This window comes from Echinops telfairi, unplaced genomic scaffold, assembly GCF_000313985.2.
Source record: "Echinops telfairi isolate 266 unplaced genomic scaffold, ASM31398v2 ScPeMD7_7401;HRSCAF=8416, whole genome shotgun sequence".
Classification (NCBI taxonomy): Eukaryota; Metazoa; Chordata; class Mammalia; order Afrosoricida; family Tenrecidae; genus Echinops; species Echinops telfairi.
In genome coordinates, this window is record NW_022111301.1 from 7883333 (window position 1) to 7904526 (window position 21194).

A 21194-nucleotide genomic window follows, 5' to 3' on the forward strand; every position below is an offset into this window, starting at 1 on the left:
CCATTTGAAATTTTCTGTTCAGCACTTTGACCTCATTTCTATCAATTACCTCAACTACTCTCTGATTAAGGGCAAGTTTCAGAGTTTCTTCTGGCATCCACTTTGAACTTTTCTTTCTTTCCTGTCTTTTTAATGAGCTTTCACTTTCTGAAAGTATGATGTTCTTAGTGTCACCACATATCTCCTCAGGTCTTCTTGTTATTAGTGTTTCACGTGTCACATCTCCTCTTGAGATGTTCTCTAAATTCCTGCGGTATATATTCAAGGTCATATTTTGGGGCTCTTAGACTTGTTTAAATTTCTTTCTGTTTCAATCAGATTTACATAGGAGCAACTAGTGATCTGTTCCACAGTTGGCCACCGGCCTCATAGTTAGCTGCTGACATTGACATTTTCCATGATCTCTTCCCACCAATGTAATCAGTTTCATTGTCGTGTATTCCATCTGGAGATGTTCACGTGGACAGTCACTGTCTGTGTTATTGTAAAAGATATTTGAGATGAAGGAGTCATTAGTCTTGCAAAATTTTATCATGTGATCCCAAGGCTATTTGTATTATCAAGAGGATATTTCCAACTATTTTTCCAGTTTGTTTCCAACTTTTGCATTCTAATTACCAATATTTATAAATTCATCTTGATTGCATGTTTTCTCAATTTCAGACTGAAGAGGTTAGTTAATTTCTTCTATTTCTGCACCACTTGCTTTTGTGGTAGGTCCATAAACATGAATAATATCTGTATTGGTTTTATTTCTTTGTATAGGGATAGTTTTAATCCTATCATAGATAGCATTATACTTCAAGATATATCTTGAAATGTGTTTTTCTACAGCAAACAAAATGTCAATTCTCTTGAGTCTGGCATTCCTGCCATGGAAAACCATGTTTTCCTGATTCAAAATGCCCAAACCACCCCATTTCAGCTCATTAATGCCTTGAATATTAATTTTTACGTATTACATTTCATTTTTGATAACACACTTTTTCTAGATTCATATTTTGCACAATTCAAATTAAATCACTAATTGATGTTTTCAACTCTTTCTTTTCATTTTTCTGTCGTGCCCTTTCAGCAAATGAAGGTCTTTAAGGCTTTAAGCTATCAATGATTTTAAGTTAGACTCTTCTTTGAGAAGCAGCACCTCCTTAGTCATTTTTCAATGCCTCCTGATCAGAGGCTCTCATCTTTTTGGACTATTTCTGACAATGTTCTGCCTTTACTCCTTAGGCTTTCAGTATATGACCATATTTTACTGCTATTCATACACACTTCAATGGCTAATTCTTCTGAGGTGAACAACTTAGTCTTTCTTCATAGTCTGTTCTTAGTCTGGAATCTCTCCTGAAATCTGTTAACTTTGGACTACTCTGCTGGTATTTGAAATGCCAGTGACATTGCTTCCAACCTCACCACACACAAGTCACCCCCGTATGATATAATGACAGACAATTGGTGGATTTAAAACATAATGGTATGGAAAATTGACCAAACTCCAGGCTATAGTTTCATACACTCTATTTGCATGACCACATGGAGTCACTTTATGGGAGTTACAAAAACTTTAAATAGAAAAGAGATATTGGGCCACACATTGCATGGGAAAAAATGACTCAGCACAGAAAATGTTTGGGAAAATAATGCCAAAATTGCCTTTGGTGCCCAATAAAATAAACTATTGACTCCTTGTATATCTACACTTGTTACAGAAACTTGGCAGTCATTTTATTTCTCTGGACTGAAAATTCCTTACATATGAAATTGAGAGACTCTTTCAGATGATGACTAAAATCTATTTAAGTTTTAAAAGCCTATTCAATGGTAACACATTCACCCCTGACATTATTATAGATAACAGTGGAAATTGTTTGACATTTTGGTCTTTGCTACAGATATCTTATGTAATGTTTTATTTCATGTATAATGCTTTCATATCAAAAATTCTAGAGTGGTTATATACTTTTCTCATACTGTTTCTATTTTTGTTTGATTTATTTCCATTTTCCAATGAAAGATACAAAGTATTCTTCTTCACATCTCAATTAAGTACAAATAAGATTATAAGTAAGACAAAACTTTTCTTCGCTTTTGAAAAACAACCCATGAATGAACTCCACCAAATATCTTTATGGTTAGTGTTCTGCTTTGTTAAATGACATCAGGAATCTATAGATGCATGCTCTCAAAGGAGGCCATCCTAGGAGAAAAACAATGGGCAGATAGCTCCTATAAGCAACTGACAAAGATCCCATTGTGCCAGTGCATAGTTGAAAAGTTTAATGAGGAAGAGAAAAACCTAATGATTTCACTTCTAAGAGACTAATCCCTTGAAATTTATGAGAATGCGTGGCTTCGCATGTGGCCCACATAACAGGTGAACATTATTAACCTGCTAAGGACTGAAATCACATTCTCAAAAATGGAAATTCCAAATTTCAGATTCTCAATCGTAGATGAGATATTTCCCCCACTTTCCCAAGGCAATTTTTTTTTTTAAAAAAAGGACATAAACAAAAGAGGATACTTTTAAAATCTTTAATGTGCTTCTATAAGAGCACTTTTTATTATAATAAGTTGCAATTGATTTAATTTTGACTCACAGCAACCCCGAATAGCCATAGATTTTTTAATAGCTGGCTATTTTGTAAATTGATGTATAGGAATCATTCCTGAGACTGATTCTGGGTGGACTAGAACCTTTAACCTTTAGGTTAGCAGGCTGGCATATTGACCCTTTGTACTACTAAGAGGCATCATTCTAGTAGAAAGGCTTTTTAAAATTAGGAATGTGTTTTATTTACATTGGGAACATCATGTTTAGTAAAATAGAGGGGCAACAGGGTGTAGGAGGGCCCTTCAGGAGATGAACTGACACAGTGTCTGCGACAATGAGATCAGGCATAGGAACAATTGAGAGGAAGGTACAGGACCAGGCACTGCTTCTGTTGTGCATAAATTCCTCATGAGTCCAAACTGGCTTGATGGCACCTAACACTAACAACAATGGGGAACATGAAACATCAGACACCGACTAATGATATATCTTTCATGAACAAGTATCAATAGATTATTACATTAAGCTCTATGACTAAGAATAATTATATTTCATATATTTTAGTAGAAAATATATTTTTGATGGAAAACACTCAAGCAAGCTCCTATTCTCTATAATTGTTTTAGTATGCTAGTGTGGAAGAATTAAATAGTTGCAAAAGAGAGTCCGGCCACAAAGGGTAAAATATTTGCTATGTGTCCGTTTACAGGACAAAATAAAATGCATCTCTGCCCTAAAGAAAATGCCCTAAAGAATATTAAAATAATAAAGTAATATTGAGTTTCACAGGATTGTTTATGAAATTAGGGGTGCCAATTTCATATGATTACTTGGTTAATTAAAAGTAAAAGTTTCAAAAAGAGGAGATTTTCGTCAAGAGAATTAGATTGTTTCCATTGGTTCAAAGGTAATCATACAAAGGCTTCCTGCAGGGGTTTCAATTTTTGCAAGTTAATTTTGTTTCTAAATGTGTTCTTTACATGATAGAGGAGATTTAGAATGACTTACATGATAAAACATGTTGAAAGCCAGTAGGAGAAACACTCAGGATATGCAAGCAAGTTTTATAACAAAGCAAAACAGTTTATTGAAAACATAATTAACCTTGAATATCTGTATTCTTTGAGTATATGACAGTTTGTGCCTTGTGAAAACATTTCTTTTTATATTCAGTGAGGAAAGTGTTTTGCCTCCCGCAAGGAAATTCCTGCAGTCACAGAAAGCGCAGAATGTCTTCCGTATGTTTCCGTGGTGTGTCAGTGTTCATTCACCACAAAAGGTGACACCATCTGCGGGACAGCTACAAAATCTGTACAGAAACTGCAGCTCTTTCATCTCTACTCCTATTCAAATGTTGGCAAAATTAACAGACCCGGTGCCTTATAGAGATTCACGGTACAATATAGTTTCTGAGAATCAAATACACTAGTTGACTCTCATACACCTTACATATTTTATTGGCATTTCTCTAATCATTTCTCCAATTCAGTGTATCATCAACTATACAGGTTGAAAGGATCTTATGCACTTTTTTCCCCCTTAACTATGTTTGTGGATGATAAAATACAAAACTACTTTGGAAATGATACTCATTCATGCTCATTTAAGCAGCTTCACATGTTGAAATCTAAAGGAAATATCATAGAAATTGAGTACTCGTATACATGCAAATTAATGGACTGTAGCCATACTGGTCAATTCAAACTGGATTTCCTGGTTCTTGGGGATGATCTAAAGAATTAAAGTGAAATAATAGCTCAAGTTAATCTTCGGCTACTTAAATAAGAGTGCATCCTTAATCAAGTCTGTTTCATATCAGATGCTGCATAAAATTTCATTCGAGAAATAAAAGACATACAATCAAAATATGTGGAATATTAATATTACAGACTATGAGCAAAGTGATCTAGTAAAAAATGGTAGCAGTGTTTACTGCTGACAACTCCTAACTTCCAGCATAAGCAGATCTTCTCTGAAATAGCTACATGGAAGAGTATGAGATATTAGTTTAACCCCTTATCCAGTCTCCTAATTAGCAATGCAATGAGTGAAGAACTGCATTAATGCTCCCAGAAAATGTAGAAAGTGAAAATATGGATAATGTATTAAAAGGACAATAATGATCACCATTGTGCCTAGGATCAGAGCTAAAACTCAGACCCATGGAGCTAAAACTCCGAAAACTAAGCTCACGACCACAGAGCCTATTACAACTCACAGCACCCCTAGCTGCTCACACCGACCACGGCACCACCAGGGCTCCCGTAGACATCTACTGACGGTTACATTAAATGAGCAAACAGGTTAAAATTACAACGAATCTCATTTTGGGTTTTAGTAGCTCTTTAGCTTTCAGCAATTTTGTTAACTTTTCTTGAACATTAGTTTAATCGTCTGTTGTTGTGAACAAATCCTGACTATATTCTAGTATGTAGGTGTTAGGATGACATGCAATGTTTGAAGTCTGATATCCCAAGCCAGTACTAGTTATTATTTTAGCATAAGGTAATTATCAACATTACTTACTTTTACCTGTGAGTATAGCAATTTTATATGATTCAAACTTATAATTTTTTAAACTATTATATAATAAATTAACACCCAGTATTAAGTTTATATAAGGTACAGAGTGTTATGCATAGAAAGATACATTAATTATATAGTAAGACAAACATTTAACCAACTGATGTTAGATACAAACCATAACTATTTCAATTTACATACAGCTTTCACTAAAAAATTAAGGGACAAAACTATAAATTGTAATGCAATAACTGTCTGTATCCCATTCCTCACTCTAAATTTTCTCCATTACAAGCAATCATTTTGGTAAAATTTATGTATTTTCTTTTATTTAGATATGTCTCTGAAGTTTTAAAGTTGCTTTTGTTTTTGAATGTAATATGTTTAATTTAATATATAAATCATGCAAAATATTACATTGATAAAGTCATTCACTAGCAAACAATGTATCTTTGGAATGCCCTTTATTTTCAGAGAAACGATGATATGTTGCCTTTGGAAGGTACGACAGATAAACAGAAACTAATTATAACAGCCCCCAAATACGTAACTGCCACCACAATTTAGGCAATACCTAAATTTTCACACATTTCCTCAATTGCCATTTTCCTTTTTCTTTTCTGCTCAAACTTTCATACCTACATGAATGAATGCATACACACACCTACACACCCACCCACTCATGAATACATACACAAACACATAATCATTTTTATTAAAAGGAATTCTAAAAATATAGACTAAGGTTGAGAAACAGGGAAGACTAGCTGGCTGACATTTCTCCTGGCTTCAATGGAAGATCTTAGTGACTTTGTAAGCTAGAGGTAGTAGAATTTTCCAATTCTAAAATTAATCATTATAAGATCATCAAGCTTGTCAAAATGAAAGAAAATATCCCGAATTTTTAAAAAAAGAAAGAAAGAAATCCTGAATTTATAGAGGTAGATCTACTTTATACTTCACTTTTTTTCAATTTTAAATAATTATTGAAAATAATTTAACTATCTACTTGTTTTTGAAAAATGAAGCAAATCCTGAAATATTATTTTAGAAAAGCTTTTGTGTTTAATTTCTCTAAAATCTGGTGGAAACATCTAAACATAACTTTAAATCCTACATTGGCCATTTGCATACTTATTTAGTAACTTTTTGGAACATAATTTTCTATATGTGAAAATACAAAACTACAATCATATGAGATTACCTAAGCTGATTGTATGTTTCATTGGTGCTGTACTGCACCCTGACTAGCTCGTCTGTTCCTTGTGACCTTTCTGTAAGGGGATGTCCAATTGTATATAGATAGGCTTTGGGTCTCCACTCCACACTCCCTCTCATTCACATGAATATGTTTTTTTGTTCTGGGTCTTAGATGCCTGGTACCAGATCGCATCGACACCTCATGATCACACAGACTGGTGTGCTTCTTCCATGTGGACCTTGTTGCTTCTCAGCTAGATGGTCACTTGTTTATCTTCAAGCCTTTAAGACCCCAGATGCTATATCTTTTCATAGCTGGGCACCATCAGCTTTCTTTACCATATATGCTGTGCACCCATTTTGTCTTCAGCAATTGTGTCAGGAAGGTGAGCATCACAGAGTGCCAGTTTATTAGAACAAAGTGTTCTTGCATTGAGAGAGTACTTGAGTAGAGGCCCAATGTCTGTCTGTTTCGTCAATATTCCTGCTCAGAGAAGCTAATACACAGAGAGGACCATAAGGCCGGCCCCACCACGAGACACAATGTTCCTCACTGACCTATATCACTGCAAGGGACAACACTGGAGGCACAGTGAGAGAATTGTGCCTGATCTGACCCCACCACACTGGAGCGAAACACTAAGGGTGTGAAACAGAGTAGCAAGGAGAGCAAAGCAAGGAAGTCCCTGGGGAATACCAAAAATACTTTGGGGTCAGGGAGCAGCACCCCATCAGACTCGACCAGAAAGCACTCTTAAAGGTCAACAAGCAAACCCAGAACTATTTATTGGCTTTTCTTTCTTTTTTTTTTTGTCATTGGTTTTTCTTGTTGTTTGGTGTTTTCATTTTCTTTTGTGGTTTTATTTTTCTCTGCCTTGTTTTTGTGCTCATTGTTGTCACTGCATGTCTCTATAGATAAGATAGGCAGGATAAACAACCTGGTGGAGCAAACAAGAATGATGGTTCCGGGGTGGGGGGATTTAAAGAGGGGAGGTGTGGAAAGGAAGTAAGTATTAAACCCAGTGACAGGGGAACAACAAGTGATCTAAAATTGATGGTGTGTCAGTCTGGGTACATTAGGAAAACAAATCCGCAGACACTCATATATGTATAAGAGAGTTTTATATAAAGGGTAAATATACATTCAGAAAGCATCCCAACCCCATCCAGTCCAAGCCCATAAGTAAGACTTAGCCCATATGTCCAACACCAAACTACAAAGACCCCCTTAAGCTCACAAAACACACACAATGATGCTGAATGCGGGAGGATCACAGGCCTGTGGGTAGAAGGTCTGAATCCAGTGGCAGTGTAAGCATCTCAGTGCTGACAGGGGTCTCTATGCAGCTTCTCCAGCACCCAGAGCTGCATCAGGGTAAGTCCATGTGGCTTCTCCTCAGAGATGTCTTGAAGAAAGTGAGCCTTTCCAGCTGACATAGAGAACTAGCCAAGGTAGCTGGACCCTGAACTGACCATCAGAGAGCAAGAGAATTAGAAACATGAGGCTCACCAAGCCCTTTATCTCTCCACCCTTCAATTAATCCCACATGTGTTTATCAGCCAGATTGGCACAATAAACCTCAACTATCTCAGATGGCAAGGAGGGCTTAGGATCCCTGCTAGGGGCAATGTAAGGGAGAGGAATTACTGAAACCCGAATGAAGGCCATATATAATAGTGGGGCAAGAGAAAAGTAAATGGAAATACAGGAAAGAACTAGGAGGCAAAGGGCATTTATAGAGGCCTAAATGCAGGCATGTACATATGTAATTCTATTTATATATAATGATAGGAAATACAGATATGTACATATACTTATATGTTAAGTATCAAAGTAGCAGACAGACATTGTATCTCTACTCAAAGTATTATTTTCATATCTTATATTGCCAGCTATCTCCCTTCACCAACGTTTCTGTTTTTCACCCCCCCCCCACCATATACACACACTTGGGGGAGTGCGGAGTGTTATACATTGATCATTACCATCGGTTCCCTCTTGCCCCCACCCTTCTCCTATTATCCTGGTATTATTACTCCCATTTCTATTCCTCAGGAGTGTATCTGACCTTGATTCCATGTGTCCTGAGCTCTTATCTGTACCGGTGTACATTTTCTAGTCTAGCCATAAAAGAATGGTAGGACTGGGGCCATGATAGTAGGGGATGAAGAAACCTCAAAGAATCAAGGGAAGATTGTGTGTTTCATTCGTGCTATACTGCACCCCTGTTGACTCATCTCTTCCTTGTGACACTTCTGTGAGGAAATGTCCTATTGTCTACAGATGGGTTTTGGGTCTCTGATCTTACTACCCTCATTTTCAACCATATGTTTACTTGTTTTGATTTGTTTTCCTTTCTTTGGGGTTGTCTGATGCCTATTACCTGATCTGCTCAACAGCTCATGATCACAGAGAGTGGTGTGCTTCTTCCATGTGTGTTGTTGCTGTCTGCTAGATTGCCACTTGTTTAACTTAAGCCTTTAAGACTTCAGACACAGTATCTTTTGTGTCTGGGCACCCTCAGCTTTCTTAACCACATTTGCTTATGCATCCATTTGTTTTCAGAGATCGTGTCAGGAGGGAGAGCATCACAGAATGCCAGGTTGTTAAAACAAAGTGTTCTTGCATTCATAGAGGGCTTGAATAGAGGCCCCAAATCCATTCACTTCCTCATTATATTGCCATATAAAAATATGTACAAAGGCCAATGGTTCTGCTTTTATGAATTTATATATTTACATATGCACACACATATGTTTATACCTCTATCCACAGCTTTGCTTCCTAGATCTTTCCTCTGCTTCCTTTTACTTTCCTCCTGTACTACCATCAAGCTTGCCCTTCTGGCTCTTAGTAATTCATCTCAGCTAGGATCTTTTGCTCCAACACCACCCTGCACAGAACTGCTAAGGCACAAGTGTACTGTAGGGCCAACAAAAGCTCAGACATGATGCCCCTTTGCTGGAGCATACTGCAACAGAGGACAGCTGAAGACACATAGTTGGGAGTGAGTCTGGTGGGGCGAACAAAGAAGGGGAAATAACAGATCAGCAATGGGAGCAAAGCCCAACAAGCCTCCAAAATAGACTTCAGCCTAGGATGGGCAGTTCCCAGAACCACACCCCCGACCCACCCAGGGCCAGTGGGGAGATAAAAGTCAGTGGACAGTCCTAGAATTATGTATGTTTTTTTTGTTGTTTTGTTTTTTTTACTATTTTTTTTGGTTCGTCTTTTTTACTATATTCACCTCTTTTTATTCAATCTTTTGTTTTCTTTTTGTTTTGTCTCTGTTTTTGTTGTTTTGCCTATCTATATAAGATAGGCATGGGAATCAAGCCCAAGTATAAAGCAGTGGAGTGACTTGGGGAGTTGGGGTGGGAAGTAGGGACAGGGAACTGTGCTCAAACAACACCATAGATAGGGGAACAACTGGGGAATTCTTTGCAATTGTGAATTGCTTTGCAATAAACATTGGGACACAGATGATCAGTTGTGGCCAATTTCTTACCACTTCTGGTTATATGCCCAGTAGAGGGATTGTTGGGTCATAAGGTAAATTAATTTCCAATAGCTTTAAATATTGCCAGATCGCTTTCCACATAGGTTGTACATACCTGCATGACCACCAGCAAGGAAGGAGAGTTCTTATCTCGTCACATCCCCTCCAAGATTTGTTGCTCTCTGATTTTGTAATTTGGGCTACCCTCATGGATGTTAGGTGGTATCTCATGGTTGTTTTAATTTGCATTTCTCTGATAGCTAAATACGTGGAGCATATATCATATGTTTATTGGCTACAGGGGTCTCCTCCCTAGAGAACTTCTGTTCGGGTCTTTTGCCCTCTTCCTCAGGAGGTTAACTGCTTTCTTCTTTTTTTAGGCTAGGAAGGTATTGTAGATTTTAGTAATAAGCCCTTTGTTGTGTCCTTGCTAAAAGTCCTCTCCTTGTCTGTAGGTTTTCTTGTTACTATCAGTGAAGTCTTTTGACAATGTTTTATCCTTAGCATACCCCACTTGTCGATTTTAGCTTCTTCTGTTTGTATATCCTTCCCTATTACAGTTAGCGTATGTATTCCTGGTACCAAGCTTCATATGTTTGTCACGATTGCTTCATTGATGGTCCTAATAATTTGGAACTTTATTTCTAGGTCTGTGATTCATCTTGAGTTTGTTTTTGTGCATGGGATGAGGTAAGGGTTTTGTTTCATTTTTGTACAGGTAGATATACATTGTTTCCAGCACCACTTGTTAATTAGGGCATCCATCTCCCATGTAATGCTTTTCGGTCTCTTGTTAAAAATCAGGTATCTCTATGCTGATGGTTTTATTTCTGGGTTTTCTGCTCTTTTCCATCAATCTGAGTATCTGTCAATATTCTGGTACCATGCTGTTTTGACCACTGTGGCTGTGAAGTTGGTGTTAAAGTCAGATAAAGTGAGCCTCCAGACTTTGTTCTTCCTATTGAGGAGTTCTCTGCTAATGCTGGGCTTCTTCCCTCTCAATATGAAATAGGTGGTCAGTTTTTTCAATTCTTTGAAGAAGGTTGTTGGTATTTGAATCGGGATAGCATTAAACTTATATAGTGCCTTCGTTAAGATTGACATCTTTGCTATATTGAGTCTTCCGATCCATGAGCATGGGATAGTCTTCCACTTGTGGAAGTCACTTGTCATAGGGTTCTGTAGTTTTCCTTGTATAATCTTTTTTTTTTTTTTTAGTTAACTATATCCCTAGATATTTTAATTTGTTCTTGGCTATTGTGAAGGGCACTGCCTTCTTTATCTCCTATTCTGTGGTCTTGTCAGATGTATATAGCACACTAAAAGACTTCTGTTTGCTGATCTTGTATCCTGCCATTCTTCCATGTTCCTCTTTGGCTGCCAGTACTCCTGTTGTGGAACCTTTGGGGTTTTCAATGTATAGAATCATGTCATCTGCAAATAGCAATAGTTTTACCACCTCACCTCTCAGCCAGACACCTTTAATGCCCTTCTGCTGCCTTCTGCTGTTAGCAAGGATTGTTTTCATCTTTTCTACACTGAGTATCATGTTGGCTTTTGGCTTTTCATAAATAGCTTTTTATTAACTTGAGGAATTTTCCCTTCCCTTCCTATCTTCTAGAGTGACTTAATTAGGAATGGGTGTTGGTTGTTGTCAAATTCTTTTTGGTGTCTAATTCTCTATCATTACCCATGCTGGTAGGCACAGCACTGGGGAGATGGGAAAGGGATGGCCCATGTAGTCACTCCATTCCTGTATGGGGAGGGGAGATGCAAAGGCCAAAAATGCAGGAGGGAAAGATAGCTGTAAGGGAAACTCCAGTGTGAGTGCTTGTGGCTAGTTCTCAATGACTCTACAAGCCTGGGACTATGAACACCTTTAGCCAGCAGCCTGGGTAAATTATACCATGCTGCAGGTCTTGGACCAGGAAGGGGTGGTAGCTGCTGTCCCACTGGACCTGGTGAAGGATCAGTGAAGCCTGTGGGCAGACACTGTGAATTTAGAGCATTTCTGTGAGTTGTAGAATTGCAACGTGGGTGAAAATCGCAGGGGGTGGTCTGAAACAGACCCTAGTACACTGAATCTATCATTAGCACCCATCCTCCCAATATGGGGCTCCTTACCTCTTAATTTTATGATCTATAAACATCAGCACTGAGTGGGTGATCTTACCTGGAGGAGTCATCTTAATCATTTTTTTAAAATGATAAAATCTTGCAATTTTAAACTGGAAAAGTCCATGATAATGTTTATATCCTATTGATAACATAGGAAAAGCCTCTCGCTACCTTTTACTATTGCTTTTATAATGAAACAAAAAGATCCTTGTTGGCACAGTGGGTTAAGCACTGGGCTGCTAACCACAGGTTGGTGTCTGGAACCTACTAGCCACTCTGTGGGAGAAAGGTGAGGCAGTCTGCTTCTGTAAAGACTTTCATCTGGGAAACCTTACTCACAGTTCTACTTTTGCCACTAGGAGTCAAAATTGACTCTCTGAGAATGGGATTGTAACTAACTGAATGTGTAGAGTTAAATTAAAAGGGCCATTTCATCAGCTTTCCTTTACTTATAAAAAGAACAAGAAGTATATAAATAAGAAATTTAATTTTACCAAGATGTAATATGTAGATATACTACCTATAAGTGACAAGAAATTGAAACTTGTAAGGTTGAGTGATATTTAGGGAAGCTACTACTGGTATGCCAGAGGTATATGCCTTGGTATAACTGACCATCACTTAGTAAATTAATATTGGAAAACCCAAGTAAGTATGTGAAAACGTAAAAATGAACTGGTGAAAATTGATGTACTTAACAGTATACACTTTGCATTCCCTCGTGTTTCTATAGAGAGTCTGCACGCAGGAAGTCACTGATTGCAGTGAGTTGGAGCCTGACTTACAGGAGCTGCATGCGTAACACCAAGACATGTTGCCTGATCCTGTGCATTCTTCATACTTTACCCTCGTGTCGATGGTTAATTCCTAACCCTACACATCCACAGACAAGTTTTGATGTTAGATTCCATCATCACTGGCTTATTCAAGGACATATTTACTCTGCTTTACCAGTTATTTTTCTCTTTACCAGATTATTTGCACAGGCTTATACTGTGATTCCTTTATACTCAATAATCTTCCTCATGCTCCCCAAATCCCACTAATTACTGTAAGATTCCATTTTTCCCTGTTAAAGAAAATACTTGAGATAAATTTCCATTAATCACTCTAAACTAAAACTCACTGCCATTGCATGAAGGCTGACTCATAGTGAACCTATAGAGTTTCTGAGACTGCAATGGCTAAGGGGAGTAGAAAGGCCTTTTTCCTACAAAGTGGCTGGTGGTTTTGAACTGCTGGCCTTGAGGATCAGAGCCTAACCATTATGCCACCACTGTTCAGCACTTCCAATCAGATTTTCCCTTCATCTCTGTTAATTGGGTTGTCTAGAGAAACAAAGACATTATCACTCATAAATGTATTAAGAAAAAGCATTATATCAAGAAATAATTTTATATCAAAAAGGCATTCCAGCCCAGTCCAACGCAAGTCCATGTGTCCAAGCTAGCTACAGCCCTATTCTGATTCAAGTAATTGCTGGACAATGAGACAGAAAGGAGAAGTGGGTCGCAGGGAGTTCACATGCTGGTGAGTGCAGAGTTGCATGGACCCCATGTCAATGGAAAGGTGGAAGGGCACTGGACAGCTTTCCTGGTCATCACCTCATATGGGGCCATCCCTAGACGCAGACACACAGTACTAACAAGCAGGACGGCCAAGAGTCAGAGAGCGGAAGGAGACATTCCTCATTATTTTTCTTGTAGAAAAGGCCATGCCCCCAAGAAAGCCTCATCAGGTTGTGACCTTATTGTTAGGTTGGACTCCGCTCCTGCATCTGACACAGTTTAAGTTGACATTAAATTTAACTGCCACAATCTCTATAAAGAAACTATTTCTGGCAAAGTTGCAATACATATCCTAGTGTGAAGTCCTGAGATAAATTCTCAATCCTATACATTATTGGCATTTCATCTCTTTGAATGGTTTTCTTCAGTTAACTTCTTGAAACTCTCTTTTGCTGGATTCTTCCAATTCTACTGATCTTAGTCTTCTCTTTACTCCTGTGCTTATTATTCATCTGTGTCCCCACATTTAAATTTGTAATCCAGGAGAGGCATTATATTACGTTTTGCTACTTATATTCACTTCTCAATTTATATAATTTAGTACCATGATGCTAAAGACCATGAATATATGAATGATTTCCGTTTACCTATTCAACCTCTTTATTAAGAAGTCATTGATTAGTTAGTTTCCAACAGGTTTCTCTGGAATGTTTTCTATAAATCCTCAGAGCACATATAAAAGTAAACTTAACCTTTTTATTCTTACCTGCTGTCTTCCCAGATTCCCCACATCCATTAATATATATTATTTGTTTGCAGATGTATTGTTGAAAAAGATCTTTGGTGTCAGTCTTTTCTGTACAATTTTCTCACGGGTTACATTTGACCTCTCAGACAATATTGCTGACTATATCATCAAAATATATCTAAAATCAAGTCACTTTTCTCTTGTACCAAGACCATTATGTGTCTTTTTAATCCCCTACTTCGATCACTTCAATAACGTATGAAATAGTCCCTGGGCTTCATTTCATGTATACTGAAGAGTATGTCGTGGTACCATGCTTAGTTTCTCCTGCAGTACTAATATACATGTTTTCACACCACCTGGAAGGAAATGTTGACAGGTGACAACTGAACCTTTCCTTCAGTTTTTTCTCAGTGAATGGTAGCTCTCTTTTTTGAGGATAGGACATATTCCTGTTGGCTCTAATACTACCAATCTGTGCTAATTCAGAAAGGCTGTCCTAATTCCATACCATCAACTAACTAGCTGATGGCTTTGTTGTAGCCTTATTTATAATTCTTCCTTTGTTCAATGTGGTTTTCTCTGTTTCTCACAAATATGAAGAAAGCAAAAACCAAAAAATAAATCCATGGCTACTGAGTAAATAGGGAATGGTCACCCTAAATAGGACAGAGTAGAACTGCTTTTGGGGGGCTTCAGAGATGAAATGTTTACAGGACTCAACAACCTTAGCATTTTTCCTGCAGAATAGCCGGTAGATCTGAAGTGTCCGCCTTGTGGTTAGCAGCCCAATGTTTAACCCACTGCCCCAGTAGGACTCATCTTTCTGATACCACTCACAAAAACACATCCTTGATGCAAATATGAATTCCACGGGCACTTTTTCTCAGTGTCTAAGGTATTTATTCTGCAATTAGTCTGAAAATTAGCCTGGAGAATCTTTTAATGTTTGTACTAAGTAATATTGGTTCTAAAAACCCTACAATATTTCCCTTTTTAATTTCAAATTAGAAACTGAAATGTGCTCATAATAATGCTTTAAGGTCTAACGTTTTCCTCCTGCCCAAGTAGTCCACATATTTTATCCATTCACTGTTCAAATGTAATTTAACCATATTTCTTACTCATTTCATTCTGCCCATTCTGACCACCTTGCTATTTCACAAGTAAGACATGTGTTCATGATTTAAGACCTTTGCCATGGATTTATTCTCCTTCACAAAACACCATTCCTCCCAATATATGTAAGAATGTCTCCCTTGTTGCTCTAAAAGTTTTCTTAGTTGTGCCAAATCTGACTACCTTATTAAAAATTAGTACCCAAGCAACTTATCAATATTATTACTCTGCTTTATTTTTCTTCATGTATACAGTTGTCTTCTGAAATGCAGCAGACAGGAATTCTTGATCTATCGATGATATTTATTGCCATTCTATGACTTTAAAGTTGCAAGCTGCATGAACCATCAATGTCTGCCTGTTGTGTTTACTGTTAGGCCTCTGATCTAGGAGAGTCTATGTTGAATAATATTTGCTGAGCAAATTAATGAATGAAATACCTTACATCCTAAAAAAGCAATAGGGATACACTACAATGCAAAGCTGCTGAAAACAATGTCCGTAACCCATTAGTCATAAAACAAAAATAGCTCCTTTCTTCATTTCAATCTTTGCTTGCCTCATACTAAGTATAAAGTTGATAGAAAATTACTAAATGGCAACCCACAAAACATTATCCTTTCAGTAGAATCTGAATCGTACCACAAAGTCACTTAAATCTATGGTAAATCATAATTGTGCTCTTCATGATATAGTTATGATATTTTGCTGGGCTAAATATTCCCCCACCCTCTCCTGCACCATGATCTCGTGTTTACAGTAGAAGATCCATCTTACTTAACTTTTTCGTAGTTACATAGATTGGCTCACTGAATCATTTACTTTCAATTTCTTGAAATCTAACTTTTCAGGTTGTTCCTTATTTTCAGAGATGAGCGTGCTAGGTCCCATGACTGTAAATGAACCACACCACTCATCCCAAACACCGAATGGCTTTGTGAATAAAAGGAAGGGAAAACATCCTGTATCAGACATAAAGAAAATACTGAAAAATAAATAAAGAAAATTTACCAAACTATGGAAAGATATTTTCATGGAGAATAAGCTCATTGGTATATATGACAAAAAAATAAGACACCACCCTACTTTAGTACTATCTTTCAAAAGATACCATATATACTTGAGTATAAGCTGACCTGAATATCAGCCAAGGCACCTAATTTTACCACAAAAAAAACACATAAAAAATGTGCTGAAAACTTGGCTTATACATGAGTATATACGGTACATACATTTTAAAGTCACACTACAGTGTACTTCTTAATGACAAGGGGTACAATTGTACTTTTTGTGATAATTTTACTACTAATAGGTAATGCTTTCAATATACTTATTAGCTCAATATTTTTTGGAATATTTATCTACCTAATGTAAATGTTTCTTAGTGTAATTCCTGTCCTTAAGATCCTGTGGTTCATTTATTCTTAAAATCAATTCAAATTTCAAGTTCTAGCCATATTTATAACTTACACATATAGCTAAAATGATTCTTGAAATAATCATTAATAGATAATAAACTATTTTTCAAAGAACACCCTCCCTTTCACAACTTTCCTTTTAAGTAACCTTGTGTGTGCATAGTAGTAGTAGTAGTAATGGTGGTAGTAGTAGAGGTGGTGGTGGTGGTAGTAGAGGTGGTGGTGGTGGTAGTAGAGGTGGTGGTGGTGGTAGTAGAGGTGGTGGTGGTAGTAATAGTAGTGGGGGTAGTGGTGGTAGTAGTAGAAGTGGTGGTGGTAGTAGTAGTGGGGGGGGTAGACTAGTAGTAGTGGTGGTGGTGGTAGTAGTAGTAAAAAGCTTAAATGCTATCCAACCAAGGTACCAATCTATATCTACATCTATAGCTTTAGGCATACATATGTTCCTTGTAGCTCAATGTGTTGCATCTTGGGCTGGTAATGACAAGGTCAGTACTTCAAACCCATCCTCCATGCTATTGGAGAAAGATGAGTTTTTCTGCTCCATCAAGACTTAGGGCCTCAGAAACCCATAGGGGCAGTGCTGCTCTGTCCTATGGGGTCTGTAAGTTGGAATCCACTCAATGGCAGTTTTGTTTTTCTATTTTTTCTAACATGAGTTCCTTTAACCCTGATGCTGCCCTGTATACCTAACATACATAGCCTAACCATATAACTTAAAGAACACATTTCTTTTCTCTGAAGTCCAGCTGGTGCAAGATATCTCAATATATTTCCAGAAGGCTTTTTTACTATGGTCAAACAGATACAAGATATGATAGTTATACCCAAAAAGTCTCAGTGCATATTATTGTAGCTATATCTCTATAATAGATCCCTAGAAAGAGATGTGATTAAGGAAACTATTTTACTAACAGATTACTAGAACAACCAGCCATGCCACTGTCCGTTGACCACCTCATATTACTGGAAAGGACACGTACCCTAACCAACCATGTTACCTCACTTATGTTATCCACCCATTTCTTCCAAATCCCTGCTTCTAGCTATTCCACTGGTGTCTCCTCCAGTTGTCTTTTAGTCAATTATAATTTTGTAATTTTTAAGTTCTGCTCTAACTGCAAAAAATGCATTTTCCCTTATTGTCTGGCCATTTTCATTGTGATAATTTGGATATCTTCCCTGTTGGGACAATCTATCTGGGTCTCAATTAAACTCTGATATTTTTATTTTAAGCAGGCTCCATGTTGTTGCTGTAGGAAACTAGAGTAACACATGCAAGATAATAATAGACGCAATGTCATTTTCATGAAATGAAGCAAATATAAAGGTGAATGATGTGATTAAACTTCAGAAGACATAGCAGGACGTTTGTAATTTCATATAGGAAAAATGAATTTGAAAACATTGTTTCATTTTTCTGTTGAGAGGCTATAAAATGCCAGTGTTACAGATGTGCACTGGGAATTGATCACATCCATTCATGAAACCTGACCATCTTGGCAGCACCAACTCAGTCGAGAAGTCCTTGGGATATCTGAAAAATCCACAGAATTGCTAATGTAGGCCATCAAATATTATTGGGGAACTCTCCTCCCAACTCCAATGATTCTACCCGGGGACATGGGACAACAAAACATCCATATGTGGTGGTTCCAATGAACAGATTTATGACTAACAGAGTCTCTTAACTTCATCGACTCTTGACCAGGTAATTTTTTTAGATAGCATATATTTTGGTAATGCAAGAAGCTACATTTTTGTTTTGGTTTTTCTTTGAGTTTGGAAGACTGAGTATTAGCTTTGGTATCTTGGTCTAACATCAGTTATATTAGAGTATGCTATGCATCTAAGTTCCCCAGGCATCTTCAAAAGACACAGGAAGTTAATTTCTATTTGCTACATTTAACAGTGTCTGGGGTCACACTTCTGCTACAGAGCTTTTGGTTTATTTAAGGGAAAACTCCAGTGCAAAGAAATATAAAAGTAAAGGTGACCCTTGAGTAGAAGATAAAGAATTATGAAAAATACTTGAGACAATGAAAAGACTATAAAACTGCAAATTAAAAATTTTTGGAAAATGTTGTTTCAAAAAAACCAAATAAATGAAAAAAAATTCATGTGTATAAATACATATGCTGATATAATTCACTTTGAAAACTGTCCTAGAGTAAAATCACACACCCTGTATGAATAAAATAAAGACACTTCTCTTTATTTTGGGTCAGAGATGGTCCTAGCTGAAAATGGCCATGTAATTGCCATTTGATAATGAAAATAGCATCCTGGGACAATTGAAGTAGGGGCTGAAGTTATAAATTACTGTTTCAAAAAACAAAAAGTAAATAAATAAGGTTATAAAATTACGATTGCCTGAAAAACAATCAGAGGAGTCAGATCTTAAAAGTCTGGATTTAGCAGGAACAATGGGTAATATCTCTGTGGTGTCACAGGATTGGTTAAAGAGCATAAATGCTTACATACTCCTTGGTTTGTAATTGGAGAGTCATGTTAGATGTCAGGTTAGGCTTTGCTGGGAATCTGATATTAAACTGATTTCTCAATCATGTCTGTTCCTGAAGGTCCATTGTAAGCATTGATGGATAATACCTAAAGTCCCTTAAGGCACAAGCTATAACCCCTTGCAATTGTTTGACAGTACAGCAAAGAGTCACTGTGAGTAGATTGTGACCTTCTGTATCTACCAGACCATGGAGGGGGGAAAATCCGTTAGTGAATACGGGTATGGTCAGGACAAGGAGCTATTAGAAAAAGAAACTTTAAAATTCGAATTGGATTATTCATTTATGTCTACACATTAAGATGGAACTAAGGCTGAGGTTCAGACTGCTCTACTTAAACACATCTCACACTTCTGATTTTAGACTTCTATGCAAAACTGTACTCAGTGTGGTACATTTAACATTTAATAGTTTTTTGTCACTCAGTGTACATAGTATTATTATATGCAGAAATATTCTCTTACTTGTATAGACAATAAGGAAATTGGTGTGAAACAATTTCTAATAGCCTAATAGCATTTAATGAAGTACATATAAACGTATACTTCTTCTTCCTGTGTTATCCACGTGCTTCTTCCTGGATAAGAATGTCATTGTGCTTGGCACAATCTTTTGTTTGGAAATAAGGGGGACAGCCATTGTGAAATTTCAAGGAGAATAATTAAATGGCTATTAGTAGTGCTCTATTAGAAGTGAAAGTAAAGAGTTCATTGAAAAGTATAGAGAGTCTCAAATCCGGAAACACATGATTTAGCGATAGGCAGGGTTTTTATTGGGTGAAGGAAACGAAGGACTATGCACTCATTGTCATGAGGTAGGTCTGTGGCAAATATTACAAAGGGGTTTATAAACCACAGCTTTCTTTAACCTCCGAGAAGATGTTGACGGAGTCATTTTTCTTGTATCAAAAGCCATATAAACACTCTAGACAAACAAATAATTCCTTGCACTAGCAGAAATAGTGAGTCTAGCAACCTTTGGGTTAGAAGCTTTTAAACTTTTACCAGAAGTTGATCTGTCACTGCAGAGCATCAGAAGCCGAGATTTTAGGCCAACCTGTAGTTTGATTGAAATGGCTTTTAATTTAGATCTTGGCCAGCCACTGTGGCTATGCCAAATGCCTAGATTTGGGGGTTTATATACATGTTCCTCCTATTTATTTATTTACAAATGTTCTAGGAGCAAGTTCAAAGTATTTTTATCATTACTGTTATTTTACAGGTAACAGAGTATAATATGAGGATGTTATATGAATAATACCCATGTATTATACATACATATAAAGACACATATATGTCACAATAATATAAATAATTTAACAAAAATCTACAACAGGAGCCCAGATAAATTCATTGAGTCTGGGTCTAGAAGACCTTGTAGGATTTTGGTGAAATACTGTTATTATCCTTATCGATAAGAAAACTCATTTTCAGAGAGGTTAAGAAACTAAGTCAAGGTTTCACACCTGAAAGCTGTTTTTTAAACTTAAAAAAAAAAAATCAGGCTCCAAAACCATATAATCAGAATGCTGTACTAAAAAAAGCTAACGAGTTTTTATTCTGGAACTAATTTTATCAAAACTAATAAGTCTCAAATCTTTAATAAGAGTCAGAAAGGACAGGAAGGGATCATGTGATCCAGGCTCCTGCCTTGAACAAGCAAATGGTCTCTGTTTTTGCAACAGAGTCTGGAATTAAAATGACATATTAAAAAAAAAGTTGACATGACAATGTTACGTTTAGTTATTTAATAGAAATATAATCAATGTAAATGAAATTTGGAGTTCTCTAAGGAAATAAAGAGCTGCAGTTTAAGATGCTTTGCCTAAATGTACTTTCCAAGAGGTAAAGTTCAAAACTTTTTAAAAATTAAATCATTTTATTGGGAGCTCGTACAACTCTTATCACAATCCAAAAACACATCCATTATGTCAAGCACATTTGCACATTTGTTGCAATCATCATTCTCAAAACATTTGCTTTCTACT